This window comes from Euprymna scolopes, chromosome 2 (genome assembly GCF_053919585.1).
Source record: "Euprymna scolopes isolate OS-2025 chromosome 2, ASM5391958v1, whole genome shotgun sequence".
NCBI lineage: Eukaryota > Metazoa > Mollusca > Cephalopoda > Sepiida > Sepiolidae > Euprymna > Euprymna scolopes.
In genome coordinates this window covers 15986586-16005766 of record NC_136483.1, presented here as the reverse complement: position 1 = coordinate 16005766, position 19181 = coordinate 15986586, and the positions used below count along the sequence as shown (strand labels likewise).

The window sequence follows — 19181 nt, the reverse complement described above, 5'->3', positions numbered from 1 at the left end:
GGAGAACAGTAATTAATTGCCTGATTAATCAACAAATTAGCTGATTACCGATTAATCGGTAACGTGGCCGATTACTTATTTGCCGATTAATCGGTACACACCTAAAAACAACAAAACACCAGTTTCCCATACAAATATGACGTAAAATGATCCCGCTTTTGGACCAGACAGTGTTTCAAGGATATCTAACCAATTTTGTTTTTTTTAAATCTGTCATGTTCCTGATAAAACTAGTATATTACATCACTGTTATCATAAAAACATGCCATTTTCCTACTTCTATCTTTAAGTTTGGGTGATAATATTAAAAAATTGCTAATCATACTTAGAGTTAGTGGTAAAAATTTAGTTAACCTCCACAAATTTAGAATGCCTGGAAATAGGGATCATTTTACATTCAATTAATAAGTGCAACTAACCATCACCCCTACCACTAAATTCTAAAATCATCGTTTATTTCAGTGTGTTCACGCATAATCTCCTAAAAAAGAGTATCTCATTCTTTTGGTACTTTCAAATGTAGATATAATTGCTTTTTTTAATTTGACAAAGTCCTACATTTTTCCCCTTTTACGTCCAAGAATTTAATAAACTCATTCCTAGATATTCATCAATATTTTTAACTTGTGCCAAAACTGAAAAAATACAATAAAACATTATTTCAGAGACCAAAGAATGAACAAAGTCAGAGCAGTATTAGCAACAACAAAAAAAAAAGCCCCAAAAAACTTGTTCCAGTATCGTAAATCTTATATTAACGGTGATCCACTGAGAGGTTCATATAGAAGTTTAGTAAATAGGCACAAAAAGAAATTTGAACATTTTAAAAGATTTGATAAGGGAGCAGGCAAGTGAACTCTAGAATATTTACTTTGTTTACCATAATTTACTATTTAAAACAATTGAAAACTTTGGGGGTCTATGCTAAATTTGGGAATGGGATTTTTAACTTGTGATCTTGTGGCCTTTGGTCTTATACTATAAATAAACGATCTCACTAATAAATAAATACATCATGTTGGTTTAATTTTTTTTATTGTCAAGAAAATCAAGTCCAGATGACTTGACTAAAGCCATGACACAGAAGGTGGGGGAGGTAAAAAAAAATCAGGACTAGCTGATCATATATGGGAAGAAAAAGGAATACACTTCCCTTTATGGAACGAAGTCAAAATAACTGACAGGGATGCAAGATGGAGAGTTAGACGACTTAAAGAAGAAAAAAATTACTAAGTAGACCAAGTATAGATAACAACAGTATATGGGAACCTCTAATTATAAAGAAAAACAAAAATTATACAACCCCCGCCTTCAAATCTCAAAGGTAAAAGGAAAACAATCCCGTCAAACTTTATTAAAGTTACCCCCCCCCCACACACACACCTTGTCAAACAAATTTTGTTCACATACATGAAACCACAGTGAAACAAAAGAAGCAGGGAATAGATCAGACAATTCTGAAGAACACATGCCATAATAGTATTTGTAGAACTGATTGAGACTAGCAACATCACGTCTATGAGAGAAAGGTTATACTAAAGAAGAAAAGATGACATTAATCAAAATACAGATACAATAAAATATGTATTAGATACGTTTGAAGTCAAAACACTGCATTGTTACGAAAATAAACATGTTTATTTTTGTTTGAAATTTATAAATATATTTCAAAGTCAAACTTCATCCTCAGTATTTTTCTTTTTTTGCCATGTTGCCAGGTATCTATATATATATATATATATAAAAGCGAAAATGTATGTATGTTTGTGTGTCTGCTAAAAACTTTTGACCGACGGAACAAAAATTCACAAACTTGGTCTCATATGAAAGCCCCACCCTCCGGACAACAAATATCGAAAAATTGGCCCAAAAGGACCATCAGAAGTGCATCAACTGATCGATATTTGTATTTTACTTGCTCTTCTACGTCCTTCATGTTAGTATCTTCAAGTTGCATGTTTTCAATTTGCACCTTCTCAACTCTGACGTGTGAATGCAATTTCAAACTTAAGCATAACAAATTGACAGCCTTTGTATAGAGATGCTTGGACACATCTAAGAATCTACACCTTTAAAAATGATTTTCAGAATCATAAAAAAAAAAAAAAAAAGCAGAGCACATGGGGGTTCCCCTCCACAAGTAAAAAATTTGCTTTCGCTATGACTAGTGTTTGTGCAAAATTAAAAAAAAAATTCAAAGGGTGGTTATTGAGAAAAGTGTGAACAAATGAACAGGAATGAATTATTAGGTCCAGTCTCTTTGTCGGTGGACAAACAAGTATATATATATATATATATATATATATATATATATATATATATATATATATATATATATATATATATATATACAAATATATTTTAAACCAGAATCTATCCTTTCAATTTCAATATTTCTATCTATTCAATATTAAGTATGCATAGAATTTATGTAAAGCAAACAGAAGCAATGGACAAAAACTGAATATTGTTAAAGACACAAAAATCCTTAGCAAATTATGTCATTCCATAATTATATGCGACAAAGACAAGAATTACATAAAAACTCTTTTCACTTGCAACCTGTTTACTTATGCCATAAAAATTAGTTCTTTGATATAAGAGTGGTGTCAGAGAAAAAAAAAATTACCATTTTCCTTTGATTTAAGAATTCAAAAGAACTATACTACTTGAGTTTTGCCTCTAAACTTTTATTCAAGCAAGAAATTACTTTATTCAGCAAAATAAAATCTACATTACGTTTCATTAATAAACACATTTTTTAGAATATTATTTAATAAATTGCTGCCATGTGTTGACTGCTGTGACACTAATCTTTTTGTTTTCTGTTTTTAAACTGTCAAATAAAAAGTAATTTATGACTTAAATCATCTCTAAATTTCCAGAGATATCTTGTTTTGATCATTTTTTTTCTTTTTGAGAAGGGGGAATGCATATCCATAAAATACTTATGTTATAAAATGCACTTGTAACAGGATATTATGGTTGTCCTAGCCTACTGCATTATTCTGATAGGCATAAGCTGTCTGAATTTTATAACTCAACCAGAGTTATAAAATTCTGTTGTTGTTTTATTTTTTTTTTTTGTATTTTTTTTTTTTTTGGTTAGTTTTCACTTGGAGGTTTCCCTTTAATTTATTAAAAGATTGAATTCAAAATCATTTTATCCAAGTGATTAATGACAAAGGTCAAGCATATTTTTTTTTTTTATTTATGGCTCTTAAAGTAAAATATAATTTTTTGATAACCCTATTGTATAAAAGAACCTAAAAACTGGTTGGTTAGTAAATTATGTAATTTTTCAGGGATTTCTTAAATCTGTGACCTGAAGCTGAAACTTCTCAGCTAAATTTTTAAGGAAAAAAAATATTTTAATTATTTGAGGATATTATATACCAAGAACTATATTTACAAGGTTCATCTATATATTGTATTCTCCATTTATTTATATCCTTATTTACCAATGTTGCCTATCACAATATACTAACAAGGCTATCTAGTGTTGCCCAGGATCCTGGAAAAGAAAATACAATAGTAAAAAAAAACATTTTTCTTTTAAAACATAATTTGACCGTTTCTTTAATTCATGTACAAATTTTGGCAACTGTTTAAATATGATAGAAAAAAATGGACAGAAAAAGCAATGAGTAATCAACCTAATTTCTGTGTTGTTTTTTGAACATTTACCAGTAAGAATGAACGAAAATCATTTCTTTTCTGAATCCCTCCCACATGCACTAATTTTTCCCATGGTGACCACAACCAAATAAATATTAGCTGGAAGATAATGAGGAACTTTCAAGTCATTGTCCTCATATCCGCAGCCCATAACACAAGATTACATTTTTATTCTTTACATTTTATAATATGCAATTTTGGGAGAGAGTCCCAAGGATGTATTCAGCATTGATTGGACGAGAGGAGTGTAAGTATGGTGACATTTATTGGAATAATTTTCTGTGTACACAATATTTCCCAGTGTCTAATCCTGTTTTAAGCCATAATCATATTAGGCATCACAAACTAGCTTAGTTCAGAGTGCAAAAATGGGTAAATATAGTAAAAGTACATTCAATGTCAACTTTCTTATTTTTTAATAAGATTTAGATGTAATCAAATTTAATCTCTTTATAAATGTACAATTCTTTCCCTTGTGTCATTGACAGCTTTTTTTCCAGGCTACTTCGAGTTAAGTTACTATTTTTATTAATGGACAATTTATTTTTAGTGTTCATGATTCTCAAATGTCAGATGTGCAATATTATATACCTATATGCATATAGAAATAGGCTATTCGTCAATATGGTGACCTTACTTTATATAAGGTTTTAAGTTGTTTTTTTTTGTTTTTTTTTGTTTTTTTTTTAAATTTCAAAGAGGAAACTTTAGTGAATTAAATTTTTTTATCAAATTGTATTTCCGTTTTTTTTTTTTTTTTTTTTTTTTTTTTTTTTTTTTTTTACATGGTCCCAATCCGAGGGTTCTTTTTTTAATGAATTATTTAAAGTAAAATCTACCGGCATCTCTAAAGTGCTTCTTTTTTTTTTTTTTTTTTTTTTTTCAATTTTGGATTGGGATATATTATTATTTCAGTTTTTATTTTTCATTTCTAAATGAAATAAAATAAAGTACTAAGATTTAAATTTATATTCATAAACGATTAAATAAATCATATATGAATGAAAACAGACGGATATATCGTCATCATTAAGTCGTGCTAGTGTCACGGATCTTTTGACTCATGCCACGTTCTTCTATCCTTCTTCACACCGGCGAGGTCTTCATAGCAGCAGAGTTGAATGATGTCAGTTAAATAAGTGTTAGATTATGCTCATATCATCTCATACAGCATAAATTTTAATTCAATAAATATTTTATGGAGGCATGCCAAATTTAATGATAGCCTTTAAAACGATAGGTTGTTATTATCTCTCTCTCCTCTATGAGTTAGACAGAGAAGGAGAGGGGGGGTGCGAATAAAGCAAAGGTGCATGTATACATGCATCAGTTTTCAAAACCAATAACATTTATAAGCAGCAGATTCATTAGGGATGTTTAGCCGTAGTTTTCATATATTTTTATTGTTTTTAGTGCCAGAAAACACCAAAAAAAGTCAAATATCCTTAATTTGCACAAAATTTAATCAATTACGATTCTAAAAATACTAAGGGCTGTTAAGGAGCTTAAAAAAGGGATGAGAGCCCTTTTAGAAAATTGTCTTTTGCTATAATTTTCTTTTTTCTTTTATTAAAAAACTTTGCAACAAATTCAATCCTTTGTGTAGCAATACACATGGACAATAAAACGCTTTGGATTTCAAGGGAGTTCTGCTAAAATTGTCATATTTTAAAAATCAAAGCACCTTAAATCCTCAAAATACCACTGTTTTGTTCGAAAATGAATACACTTCCAAATGAATTAATAAATAATAATGTACATTATATATTTTAAGAGTTTTAAGCAAATAAAATGATAAAAATGTTATCATAAAACAGCGTTTTCGGTAAGATTTTGTAATGACCCCCCCCCCTCGGATTTGTAAATGGTCGTACTACGTTTCTCTTGAGAATTTTTTCATGAAATTTGGAAATTAACTAGAAGAGATATCACTTTTAATAGATCCGGGTGTCTGAAATTCTTTTCACCACTCATTTTTTTGTTGTGTTAAAAAATAAAATTTCAACATGACGAGTACGGAAAATTTTGAAAGATAATTTCTTTGGACACCCACTGTTAAATAAATCAATCTTTTTACTATATTTATCCGTTAAAAATAAAATTGTAACCTGCTTTCTCTTGTGGTACCGAGCAATTTAAAATCATGATACCGGGGAAAAAATTGTTCTATTTTAAAAAAGGTATCTAAAAACGATCTGTAGCAGCAGCAGCGATAGTATTGCTGTAAACAACGCTTTTATTTTGTTTTTTTATTCCAGAACAAATTAAAAATTTTAAAAATGAAAATATGAATATATAAAAAAAATTTTCTTAAATATTTACTTAGAGCTCATATTATCAGAACATATTTTGCTTAATTAGAGCTATTCTAGACACCGCCAAAAATGGCTGAAAAATCAAGTTGTTTTTTAAAACGAAATTACATTTATTAAAATCCATTATTTCTGAGTAACTTTTTTTTTTTCCAGGAAAATAAAATCCTGAATTTTATCATATAGAAAGCAGAATAATGTAAAACTTTTTCTACTATTTTTAATTAAATTTTAAATGTTAAATTTTCCCCAAAAGTTAATAATTGACATTTTTGTCTTGCACAAAAAACGTATATAAATAGTTAAAAAAAAAAAAGGTTTTTGAAATAATTAATTTATTTATTTGTTGTCTAACTAAGATTTAAGGTGATTTTCTATGAGAATATGCAAAAATATTATAATATAAGTACCTGGATTTCAAATAATTCCACTTATTCATACAGGCAACCAGTTACTTCGCGTCGATTTAGACAATGTTTACATTTGTACTTGATAAAAAGCAAACTATGGAAGATCAAACAAGCCAAAAAAAACTTTTTTTAGTGACAAAAATTTCAATGTATTATTAATGCTGAGGCTGGCCGGTACCAGATGCGTGACCATTTGTATGAGTTTGGTTTTTAATGTGTATGTGTGTGGGGGCCAGGCTCCCCAAATGGGGGGGGGGGATTTAAAGCAGAATAAAAAAAAATTATTTCAGCGCGTTTGGTCCACCGTAGTCGAAAGGCAGCAAACGTTTTCAAATGGGATCGAAAAAATGATATTTTTAGCACAAAGGGCACAATATTTATCAAATTTTTTTTTGTATCGATTTTTCAAAGCATGCCCTGTTTAATAATTGTCATGCATTATTCGGCTCGCTAAAAAAAAATTGTTAATTTATTTATCAAAAATTTTAAAATGGCTTTTTTCGTATAAATATTTAAAAAAAAAAATTTTGTTTTGCTTAACTTAAATTAATTATTTTACTTAACATATTCACCGAATTTCACACTTCAAAACTCAAAAGCGGGATAATTAAACACAATCCAAGTTCTGATATTCAGATGTCAAAATAAGGTATGCAAACAAGTTTCTTTTTTTTTTTTTTTTTAAATCTATAATCCTGTCCCTTACAACAACACAATATGTTTTGTTCAGTTTCAGATGATTATTTTAAGCATATTTGGCACCCCCTCAAAACAAGGGGGGTTGTAAGCGCAAAAAATATATATATATAAATATCGTTTATGAAAAATAAGTACACTGTTATAAAGTTCATTCTTCTCTTAATAATCACTGAAAATTTTGTATTGATTGGATAATTACCTGATTTTTGGTAGATTTTTAAAAAGACGGTCCGTCAAAAAGTACTTACCTGCCCCCCCCCCCCCAGTTTTGGCGGTGCCTAAGCTATTCGGTTATCAGAATATATAATTAAAGCAATCCCAACCAGTCCAGCATTACTTTTGGTCAAATTTTAAAAATATAGTTGAAAAGACATAAATATGTAACGTGTGCACTTTTATCAATTTACATTAGTTTTTAACGGTGAATTAAACAGTGTTTTGTTTTAAAAAAAAAAAAAAAAAAAAACGAAAATGTGAAATATGATTTTTTGGCTTCACGTGTACGAGCAGTACCTTTCCCCACCCACAATATATTTTTTTTGTTTTTTTTTACAATTTTTCTCGGCAAATTATAATTGAATGACACTAATCTACCCAATTATATATAAAAAAAAAATGCAAAATCAATATTTAAATATTTGTAGGAGGTGCTCAGTTTCTAGTTAAGTTTCTATTTACTTGCCTCCTCACGAGAATAGTTAGACACAAGGTCAGTTTTTACTGTGAGGAAAATCCAGCTTCCCAAAAAGAGTCAATCTGAATAGAAACAAACATAAAAATTGTCTCAGTCATGAAGGATTTCCCTTTAACAGACAGAGGACAGAAAAGGCGAAGTGTAGCATCAGAATGCTACACTGTGATCTTGGCTCGAAGTCCAGGTAGAGAAATAAAAAAACGTCTTAAACTGGAAAGTTTAACGAAATAATGTGTCACTTGGACAAGAAATGTAATTGAAAATGAAAACCAAATTTATTCAAAATGTGTGAACGATTTGTTAGCTTTAGCAAAAAGTATTTTTTGATATTTAAATAAGTGCGCAAAAAATACTTAAGCTTTCCTAACGTCACGTTTTCTACTAGTGACGTCACTTGTTTTAAATGAAATTTATTTTTGTCTGTTTGTCGTAATTCTTGTTAAGTTTCACACCCCTAATTTACGTAAGTTTACATATTTAAAAGTGATTTGATGTCTAAAATTTAAAACATAACATTTTCAAAAGCCAATAATTATAACCCACTAACCGTAAATATGGGTGTCAAACGCCCTCTTAAAAAAAAAAAAAACTCCCTTAATCCTATCTCAAACCCAAGGTAGGAGTGGTAACCCTCCTCTTTCTCCTAAAAAACCTTTAGCCCTAACAATAACACCAAGTGGCAAGCTCCTCACCAAATAAAGTTCCTTGGTAAGCTACATATAAGTGTCTAAGAAAAAAACCCCAAAATAACCGATCCTTCCTTAAAGAAAAGTGCACGATTTATCACCCATAAAAAATAAATTGGTCAACTGTCCTAAAACGCTAGAATGGTTTTGAAATGGTGAATTATTTGACAGTAAATTTATGTGAAACTAACCCCCATTCTAAATTCTAAAATTGTTTTTGTTTTGCTTCTATCAAGTTCTCAGGGTGTTCACACATAATTTTCCTTAGCTCTATCATTAACCCAAAGTCAGAGTGGCAACATCCCCACCTCTCATAATTGCACAAAGACCCTCTTAAAACCACATATAATCGTCTTTAAAAAAAAAAAAAAGAAAAAAAAAGCCGCACAGGATTCATCTTCTATAGAAAAAAAAGGTTAACTGCTCTAAAACGCTAGAATGGCTTAAAATGGGGAATCATTTTACATTAAATTCTAAAATAATACTTGTTTATCTTTCATTAAAGTTTTTCAAGGTATTCATACGTAATTACCTACAAAGGTAAAATCGCCTATTTTAGAGAGGTAGTCAATCCTAGATTTCGATTTCAGTTTTTTGTACATGAAATGCATTACAATTCAGCTTTGAGTTCTCTAACTTCTTTTCTTTTAATGAATACATGGCATTTTTAAGGAATTGCAGCACATTTATGTGCATTTACTGCAGATTATTTGGAAACCATTAATTCCTGGTGATTTTCAGTATTTTAATTCCTGGCACAAAAATACACTTATATGGTAAATTTCATTGCTTAATCTTGTGTTTTAACAAGGATATAACATTTTTACTGAAAAAGTAGTGTAAAAATGTTATATGGTCTTAAAGAGGGAAAAATATCCAAACGTGTAAGCCACAAAAACTGCTCGGTTTTTCAAAACTATTTTCAAAACTATCCGAATCTTATGAATAAAATAACCCTAACCCGCTTCTGAATAAAATAAGTCATTGAAGTAAACTTGTTTCTTTTATAACATCAATAAGAGAAAACTTGCTTTTAAATAATTCCACTTACTTTATGGTCGTAAATTAAATTCCTCAAAAGAAATATACATCCGTAATTCATTTTGTGAATGCACAAATCATCTGAAATGAAAAAAAAAAAAAAAAATGAACTATAGAAAAAAAGAAAGAAAAAGTATTACAGAAAAAACCCAAAAAATTAAGATTCATTTCTTCATCTCACAGGAGTTAAATTGACAAGTATCAGTGTGCGTGTGTGCATATAATGATAATATTTTTTAAATAAATATATATATTAGTGGCCTGGCAAGGTTACAGGAGAGACAACCAAAGCAACAAAACTGAAGCTGGCCTATACGACACTATATATATATATATATATATATATATATATATATATATATATATATATATATACAAATGTAGGCAAATTTGGGCATATTTTATTGTTTGAAAATAAAGTTTTTTTTACCCATTGTCATAAAATTTTAACCATAGAATAGTATTCAAAAAGCCTGCAAATTTTCATGTAGTTTCGTCCCATAGGACCAAAGATATGAGCATTTCAATATTCAATTTGGCTACCAGTATGTATATATGAGATACTACTTTTTTGGGGGCAACTTTATAAGTTCCAAATCTCAGAATTTAACAAATGAAGGCGCGTTAGAAAGCTAATGACCTGAATTGTGTAGTGGATCATGTGACATTTGCCCTTAAGATCGCACATTAAGGGGACCATCCATCATCCAGAGTCTAGTTTTGGCACTTTTTTACAGCCATAAAATATTTCAATCATAGTCATTTTTTTCCCTAATTTCCCAAAACCTCTGACCTCGATGGAGGGGAGACTAAAACTTGCTGCTATGGTTTCAAATGATCTGAAATAACAGCAAAAGGAGACTTGATTCCAAATATTCCTCATATGTTATATCTCCCCTTTTTGGTTTTCATACGTAAAGTAAATTTCACAGTGTATAAGTATTATTTGATACTGGAGATATTCATAATCATATTCTATTTTCAAAAGAGGAGAGATATAACATATGAGGAATATTTGGAATCAAGTCTCTCCTTGCTGCTATTTTAGATCATTAGAAACCATAGAAGCAAGTTTTAGTCTTCCCTCCATCAAGGCCAGAGGTTTTGAGGAGATATATATATATATATATAATAAAAACGTTGCAGTCTCTCCCCTCTGGACGAAAATACCGTAGGTTTACAAGAACAGATGGCACATACAAATTCATTATGTCTACACTATTAGCCAATATGCTATGTAAGTATAGAACGACATTTGAGACATTAATTCATAATTCTATAACAGACACGACAGGAAAACAAATGAACACATAAGGAAATGGCAGAAACACTAGAGGATAACCTCCGATCTGTAGTGGAATGGGGACATAAATGGATGGTCACATTCAATGCTGCCAAGACTAAACTTGTTTCATTCAATAATTACAAGAAACCTTCTCTACAACCAATAGCAATGGCCAGTGACTCTTTATCTGAAAGTACATCTTTTAAACTCCTTGGTCTAACGTTCACAGGAAACATGAGTTGGAACAATTACATTGAGAGTATCGCCAGGATTGCTGCGAAGAAGGTAGGTCCTCTCTACCGTGCTAGAAAGCTACTAACGACCGAAAGTATCCTATACCTCTATAAGGCCACCATTCGCCCATGTATGGAGTATTGTTGTCATATTTGGGCTGGTGGTATCTGCCACTAGTCTCACTCCTAGACAAGGTTCAAAAGAGAGTCACCAATCTGATAGGTCCTGAACTGTCATCTAAGCATCAGCCTCTGTCCCATCGACAAAATGTTGCATCCCTCTGCCTGTTCTACAAGTACTTTAACGGTGAATGCTCTAATGAACTGCAAGCACTTGTGCCCCCTTGACGTAAATACCCCTGACAAACCCGACAAGCAGCTAAATTCCACCCCTTCACAGTAGAGATCCCTAGATGCAAGAGAGCTTTCTACACCAGTAGTTTCTTCCCCAGAACGACTAGACTTTAGAATTCCCTTCTGGATCCCTGCTTCCCCAACTGTACTGACATGCAGAATTTCAAGTGCAACGTGGACCGACATCTTGCTGCCTAACTCCCTACACAGTACCCCTGATGCCTATGTCCCTGATAGTAGCCCCCTACAACAAAGTGGCAATATGCCTTGTTTGGGGTGAAAATGTAATAAAAATAAATAAATAAAAAATATTAAAACACTACATTTACTCCTAAGAGTGACATCATCATCACAATTATCTACAGTGGAAGTAGTTCTCAATTTTCCCCCTAACCACCAAGTCCTCCCACTGTTCGTCTGCTACACTACATACTTTTACTTACAGGGTACTTATATTGAGACTCCACCCTTCATAACTGATCCTTAAACTCCTAAACATAGCATTCACCTTCCATTCCTCTAAACACAAAATATTAACGTCTCCCCAGACATGTTCCGTTCTTTCTGATTAGCTGATACTTGAAATTCTCCTATTCCAAAATGAAACTAATCCCGTTATTTAACGAACACGTCACCACACTTGCATTTGTTGTCCTCGCTTACTGCTACATAAATACAATGACGACTAAAAAGCATTCAAAAATACTTAACCCAAAAAATAAAATTCACATTTCCTTTATTTTACAGGGTTTTTTTTTTTTTTTTTGAGGAGGAGTCCTTATTTTTAAATGTACCATACAGTGTTTCCTTTTTTTTCACCTTGTGCTAAATATAGATAACATTCCGTGTTTTTGTCTCCATTTCTGTTTTTTTAGTATCGATTTCAAACAGTTTTATTTGTTTTTTCCCTCCTTTTTATTTGTTTTTCTTATCATCGAAATGAAACAAAAACATTTTTTTAGTGTTTTCCTTTTGTTTGTTATTTGGGTTTATTTACATTTGTTTACTTTTCAGTTTATTTTTATCTTTTCTATTTGTTACGGTGATAAGTGAAATATTTGACACCAACTATAGGGGAAAGGGAGGTGGTCAGTATTTATAGATGTACCATATGGTGTTTCCTTATTTTCGCTTTGTGCTAAACATGGATAGTTTTTTCTCTCCATTTCTCTCAGTTTTTCTTATCGAATTCAGTTTTACTTGTCCCCCCCCCTTTTTATTTGATTATTTTTATATTATCGAAATGGAAAGAAAAACCTTCATTTTTTTTTTTGGGGGGGGGGGGTCCTTTGGATTGTTATTTGGATTTATTTACATTTTGCTTTTTTTATGTGCTACGGTAATAAGTAATTACAGTAATTAATAAAAAAATTACAGATAAACAGACGGAGGAAATTTCGTTTCATTTCCTTAGGACCTTAGGATAGGTTTCCATGTTTTCGCTCTTAAATACATTTGTTTCTTAATAAAACTTTAAGACAAACTATTTTAAGTTGCGGAGGCCGGTAAGTAACCAGTTGATATTACCACTGCTTCAATGACTAAATGGATGTTTTTTTGTTATTTTTTTTTTATTTTTTGTTTTTTCACCGCTCCACCCGGGGTGCCTACTGTGTTAATTTTTTTTTTTAATTCTCCCCCCCCCCTCGCTGCTATTTTGTACTTTTTATTTTTACAGCTGGGGGTTGCTCAATATCCTTACTACACCACCTCTCTCCACCCTTTCTTGACATTCCAATAGTCATTCTTACCACAAGGAGTTGGAGGTGTCTATTCCGAAAACCATTTGTAACATGGGGTTGAGCAGCAACAACAAATATACTTCAATTTCTTTTTTGGGGGGGGGGCACGCTTCTACCGAGCAACATCGGTTAGCGAGTACTGCTAGTATATATATATATATATATATATATATATATATATATATATATGTGTGTTTGTGTGTGTATGGGGAAAAATGTTTCATTATATTTCACATTATTTTAAATTTATAGCAGTCCTTTAATTTGTGAAGCTCAATGTAACTGCAGAGCATATACAAATAAATGACAAAAGTCTATATTTCGAATTTCAAGATGTTGACCATCTTACCTTTTATTTCTTTAAGTACGTGACAAAACTGTTGGATATAACCGGGATGGTAGAAGTCTTTAATATTTTGAGAATTACAAGGCTTTTTTGAAAAGAAAAAAGAAACCTTTGGTTATATCCAACAGTGCTGTCAATAAATGTGTATCTCAATGCACTTAAAAAAATAAATGGTAAGATGGTTAACATCTTGAAATTTGAAATATAGACTTGTCATTTATTTATATATATGTTATGAAAATAACTATGGTAATTAAGCTACATTAATTTTTCTATCTTTCATCCCCATAAGGACTCATCAAGCTAAAGTTCTTACGGGATAAAACAGAAGATATTGTGTAGCTTGATTGCCATAGTTATTTTCATAACTCTACTCGTGTATGGAGAACTATTGGAGTAAATACTGAAAAGCAACATATAAAATATATCTCCTTATAAAATTTTCTATGGATACATGAAATAATATATATGTATATAAATTTGTAGCATTATCTATTTTTGTCAACATCATTAGAGTGTTTTCATATCAGAGTTTGAATTTTGCCATTCAGTGCTTAATATATTCTCTGAATAGTCATGCCGACTATTTAGTGAATTTAAAAAGTAATAAGCAGCAAAATTCAGTTTTTATTTTCTTCTGACCTTGACAGTGACGCACCTTAGACCTTAGTTTGGTGGGGGAAGGCTTGCTCTGATAAATATCTCATCAAGAAAGGTGCGCTCATATATAGCACACTATTCTAGTACACAAAACTTTTTTCTACCTATTCAGATTTCTCATACACATTCTCAATGGACACTTTCACACACAAACACAACTCAGTACACAAAACTGTTCTTTTTACATACACACTCACACTCTTTGTACACGTTCCTATCAACCCTATTTAACAGCAAACACAGTTGGGTCTGTGACTAATAAATGTTTTCTCATATATTTTGTTTCCATTAGCATGCTTGTATATTGAACACATAAATATAGGAGTAGCAATGCTATACAGGCGTCACACCAATGCTGCCCAAGCAAGAGAAAAAAACTCCTAAAATATATATAATCATACCAAATACACTTTATAGGACGTGAATCCTTAAATGCAGAGGATTGAATGCCAATAAACTTCAAACCAAAACTCTACTTTAATAGAAAATTGTTAAAAAATCAGAGCTGAGGATTTCGAACAAAACCTTCGACACTGGCTTGTTAATAATAGATAAATATATATTTCATGTAGACATAAAAAACATACAATTTCATAAATATATGCAAGTCTTACATAACTTTTAAAAAAGTGAAGCTTTTATTTTTGAATTATGGTAAGTATTTTGAAACGGACATTTTTTTTTAATTGCACTTATAGCTAGTTTCAATAAATTTGGGAAAATCTAGATAAAAAAAAATCTAGATAAAAAAAAATCTAGATAAAAAAAAATCTAGATAAAAAAAAAATCTAGATAAAAAAAAATCTAGATAAAAAAAAATCTAGATAAAAAAAAAATCTAGATAAAAAAAATCTAGATAAAAAAAAATCTAGATAAAAAAAAATCTAGATAAAAAAAAAATCTAGATAAAAAAAAAAATATATGAAGGATCTGGAATTGGAACAAAAACCTTTAACCAATTCCTTCACCCCTCCCCCTTTAATGACTTTGATTCCTTCTTATATTATTAAGCAACTTTATAAATCGTATGCATGTTCTTCCAAATGTAAGAAAGCTAAGGTCAGTTTCACGGATTCAGACACCAGTGATTCTATAATTACTTTCAACCCCAAATCCTATTTTACAATACTGATAAAAGCTGTACTGAAATCGAGCTAATACGTTTTAATTTTCTAAAGTTAGATGTCTTGATCAAAATTTGCTTTCAACAAAAATTACTGGAGGAATTAATTCGATGAATAGAAACATTTTGCAATAGTTTTGTGCCCTTTTATGAAGATTAAAACTAGCATAATGATTATTAAACCTTATATCTAGAATCTTTATTCAAATTTTGATAAAAAAATCTATTACATGATTTTGATTTAAAAAAATAGCTTAAAAATTAAAGGCTTAAAAATTTATGGATTTTTTTTATTTATTGATATCTATTTCATATGAAAAATATTCAATGCAAATCTAATATATTTATTTATTTGTGGACTGTTATCCCCATCTTTATAGTTGTTGTTTCACAACGTTTTGTCTAACCATTCCTCTGGCCTTTGTCAGGTGGTTAACTGCGACAGGATAGGAATACAGAGTCTCTTATCCTCAGTAATTACTGCCTTCCATAGTTGTCGTCTCATGTTTTGGTCAACTAATCCTCTGGCCAGTTTTGGGATATAGTACAACTCTGTTCCAAAATTCATGATTCGTTAGTCTTTCTTTTTTTTTTTTTTTTTAATGGGTCACTTTTTACCAAAAGCCGGGGTGGGATACGGATCAGATCAGTCGAGGATAAGATTAAAGAAATCAGCTATTCAATAGATGATTACCACCATAAGCAGACTGGAAACAATAAGTAGGATGAGCAGGTGATGATTTAAAAGCAATTGATTATATACAAGAAGATGACTCAACAAGTATTTATTAACATTAGACTTGAAGACGGATTGTGGTATCCTTATCCACAGAGGGGTGTTCTAGAGGGAAAAAATGTTCATGAAAGTTTCGTTTGGTTTTTGGTAAAAAAGAGAAAGGAGATTTCTTTACAGTGGTTGTAGCTAGACGAGCTCTGCTATGAATGTCATATAGGGGAACCATAGATTGGAGCTCTTTGTGCCAAAAACCTATTGAAAGCCTTCACTATAACAAAATTTGGGATGAGAAGAGCACGCATGGATCTGGGATGAGAAGAGCGCAAGAGAGAGTGATCCAAAAGATAGAGGTTACTAGTAATTCAAATTTGAAAGAAGATGATTATTGGAGGGTGGGTGCAAATTCTCTTTATTTCTTGCAGTATTGTCCATAGATTTTCAAGTTAATTGATAGTAAGAATTATTCCACTTCAATTATTTTTTGGAATGGCCAATTATTTTTATCTTTTTGATTTTTCTTTAAATTAAAAAAATTTCATATGCCGATGATTACTTCTCTAAGAGTAAATTAAAGATATAAAATTATGTAATATTTCAATTGAAATTTTATTAAAATCATTTTTTTTTTTTGGTGAAAATAGACAATACTTTGTTAAACGATAATATCGTTAATTCAGCAATTTTTTCCTTGAGTTATATTGATTTTATTAACACAGAATTTAAGGGTTTTTTCACCATATATCTCTGAACTATGTTTTATTTTTATCATCTATGATGCTTTTTCATTAAAATAAATAAATCAAAGGTTTTCATTAGAACTCAGAGATATCACTTTAGTAAAGGTGCTTTTGTTTACACAAAATATATTTCATTAAGTTTTTCTATGATAATAAAATAAGGAGTTCATTATATTCAATCATTAAAAAATATTGAAAATTTTGTTAAATTGGTTGATTTCCTGAATTTTGGTGAATTTTTAACTGAAGGAATGGATGAAAATGTTTTTAAATTTGGGGTTTATTTTGCCCATACTATTAATATGTTGACACGATATACGCATTGGAGACTTTTTCACCTTCCAATAAAATGCTTGTGAATAGTATGCGTGCACGTCATATACTGAGTCTGTCTACTACAACATATTTTCTTTTTGCCTTTCTATGGCCTAGAAGCCACTCATCAAAAGTTGGCCAAATCTTGTATAATTTATTACTTTGGCATTCATCCCAACATTCTTGCAATTTTTCCTTGATTAACCTGTTTATAGAAATTTGAAGATAAGTATACAGAATCCTAATATTGGTAGGTATCATGTTCACTGATTCTTTTGCAATGTTTATCCGTTTTCTTTTTTATTCCCATGAATGCTGGTATGACTCGATATCCAGCATAATTCCATTTTACAATACTTCTTATACAAAAGATGTGATCTTGTTTAAGATTTTTATAATAAAATAACTATCCATATTTTTGTTCTTCAGCGCTGTGACCACGGATAGGAAGTCAGTTAGGATGATGAATTTATCAGTCTTCTGCACTGAAAATTGATTTTTCATGTAGCTTATGGAATGGAAACGGCACTAACTCTATGCAGGTTTAACGGGCTTCTTCCAAAAGGAGGAAATTGCATGGGAGTATGAAATTTACAAGCGGTTCTCAGTTGCATGTATATTCCTGTTGGGGAGATAACAATTCTTGCAAAGAGGTGTCTATATCCTTCTACGTACAGCACCTGGACTTCCCAAATTGATCACCCATCTAGTACTTACCAGGTTCAATGTTGCTTAACTTTGGTGATTTAACGAGAACCGGTGTGTTATCAGGATTATGCCACAGCTTATACTGCATTTTTGTTTTATTTAGAATAGCAGCTTATCCGATTCTTAAGATCCAGCTGTGTAGAGACGACTTAAGGTTGGGATCATGGCTTTTTTACATTTTCAACTTCATTCTGGAATTCGGTTAGTTTGGTTCTTTTAGATTGTCAAATCAAGATGATTGTTTTAACTCATAAGGTTTGACAAAATTTGGATTCATGTATGGTACTGATTTTTCTATTAAACGGAGTTTTATATTGTGTACTAAACACCCAGCCATAGTCTGGATTTAGTGGACACAATAACTTTGTCACATACTGAAGTGCCAATTTTCCTTTTCTTAAATGTAAAGGGTCTTCATTTGCTTCAATATATAAACTCTTCACTGGAGATGTGCAAAAAGCCTCCAATGAGAGTCTGGTGAGCAATAGTTTCCAATTGCTTCAAGTATAAGAGTCTTGCTTCATCATAGATGAAACTTTCATAATCGAATGTCCATCTCACAACTGTTTTATAAAGCTTGAGTAGGGATTTCTTATCAGCTCCCCAATTAGTGTGAGCAATCACTCAGAGTAAGTTGATTGTCTTGTTGCAGTTTTGTTTGGCATCCATTATATGATAGATAAAAGATGATTTTTTTATCAAAATAATTTCAAGGAATTTCTATTCGTCTGCCACTTGTATTTGTTTACCATTTAGTTTCAGATATGGATCATTACGCATTTTGTGTAAATTGCAAAAATGGACGCAGTTCATCTTCATTTCAACCTAAAATCGTTTTCTTTAATTCATTTACTGATCTTATTTACAGCTAGTTGAAATTTGTGCTCTGCTAAATGCACGTGTTTTGCATCACAGAAAATTAAAAAGTCATCGACATACAGTGATCCATAGATTGAAGTGTCAAGGATTTTTTAGCAATCTTATTTATCATGAAATTAAAAAGTGTTACTGATAAGGTACTTCCAAGGGATTCTACTGCTCTTTTACTTTGGAAAGCGTAGTTCGGACTTACTTTAAAACTTTTGTTTTACAAGAAATTTTAGATAAAAAGAGCCAATCAGCCTTTTAATCTGACATCCTCCAAATTAAGTGCTGTGGGACTAGTGATTTATTGAGATCTGCCCTTGTAAAGGGCTGATTATAGCTTTTGTTGTTTTGGGAACTGAAATTTAGTTTTCATTTCTTCAGTTTGTTTTATTTTTCTTTTAAAATTTGCCAGTTTGATCCTTGCAGCCAGAACTTTGAAGAAAACTGTTAAAACATTGGAAACATTTTTCTAGCCATGATCCTTATATTGTTTCTGATAAGATGCTTTATTGGTATGCTGCCATTTTTTCAAGTTATCTTTCCTGTCATGCTCCA

General features: G+C 30.9%; 1 protein-coding gene across 6 annotated transcripts in view; it reads right to left on the bottom strand.

Moving 5' to 3' along the window:
* Nucleotides 1–19181, bottom strand: part of LOC145289039 (uncharacterized) — a 232093-nt gene that overhangs the window by 82445 nt on the left and 130467 nt on the right. For all 6 annotated transcript variants that reach the window (XM_080136378.1, XM_080136380.1, XM_080136385.1 and 3 more), the window contains one exon: nucleotides 9531–9601. The gene's annotated coding sequence lies outside the window, so the exon portion shown is untranslated. The remainder of the gene's footprint in view (nucleotides 1–9530; nucleotides 9602–19181) is intronic.